The sequence below is a fragment of the Artibeus jamaicensis genome, unplaced genomic scaffold (assembly GCF_021234435.1).
Source record: "Artibeus jamaicensis isolate MK-2021 breed Jamaican fruit bat unplaced genomic scaffold, CSHL_Jam_final contig_525, whole genome shotgun sequence".
Classification (NCBI taxonomy): domain Eukaryota; kingdom Metazoa; phylum Chordata; class Mammalia; order Chiroptera; family Phyllostomidae; genus Artibeus; species Artibeus jamaicensis.
Genome location: NW_026521874.1, coordinates 9537733 through 9538773, shown reverse-complemented (window position 1 = coordinate 9538773; position 1041 = coordinate 9537733). Strand labels below are relative to the sequence as shown.

Genomic DNA, 1041 nt, shown 5'->3' with positions numbered 1-1041 from the left:
CTTTATTTCGATTGGAGGCATAATTGATTGTCCTAAATCATTATGAAGGCTTAGACTTCTCACAGCTCTGCTTTTGACATGTCTCTAGTGATAGCTTTTCTTCACAGTCCTAACCTGTGTTACTAATTGATTTGGGGAGAGAAGGGGCATTCAGAGTGACCTTCGTCCTTTGGCACCCCGACCTTAACTTGACCACAGAAGAGGTCAATAACCGCTTCCTAAAAACCTGGTTATCTGGCAATTTAGAAGAACTGATTAAAATTTTAAATGTGCTTAAACTTCGACCCAGCAATTCTACCCTGAAAGTTTTACCCTACAAACTCACTGGCACAAAAATCCAAAGACATACACAAATTTCTTTGTTGATAACAACAACAAACAAAACCACAAAAACTGGAAACAACACAAATTCCAATCCATAGTAAGCTGGCTAAATGAATCTTAAAACACCTATCCAGTAGGATACTATGCAGCCATTGAGAACAACGTTGTAGCCCTTCTCAGAGGTCATGATGGGCAGTAAGATGGTGTCTCCGAGCGAGCAGGGTCATTCCGGTAGTCCAGCCACATGCTCCATTAATAAGGTTCCCCAGCAGTAGAGACCATCCCAAACCCAAGGTATCAGAACTTTTGAGATCAGCAGAACTACCATCTCACTCTTCAATTTCACAGCATTTTAAGGGAAATAAATTGCCAGATTGGCGGATGCATTGGGATCCACCAGACACTGCAGAAACAATAAACATGTGACCTCAGAAATATAGAAGGAAACCTATGTCTCAAGAAGAAATCAAATTTATCCAACATGGAGGTCCAGAATAATCACGGGCAGTGGCTGCTGTCTGTCATCAGACAAAAGAATAGTCTTTACAGTGAAGGACTTCCAAAACAATGAATGGGAAAGTGTACACTAAATAACCTTAATGAATATTCTGTAAGCAAACAAAAACTACATAAAAAATTTAGATGGAAACTTACATTTCATAATTTGGGTATCTCGGTCAGCTCCTCCACAAGCTTACCTAATTGTATACTTTATAC

At 39.6% G+C, this 1041-nt stretch overlaps 1 pseudogene; it reads left to right on the top strand.

Annotated features, from left to right (window-relative positions):
• Window positions 1-509: 509 nt before the first annotated feature.
• LOC119057417 (alpha-ketoglutarate dehydrogenase component 4-like) lies at window positions 510-822 on the top strand (annotated as a pseudogene).
• The last annotated feature ends 219 nt before the right edge of the window (window positions 823-1041 follow it).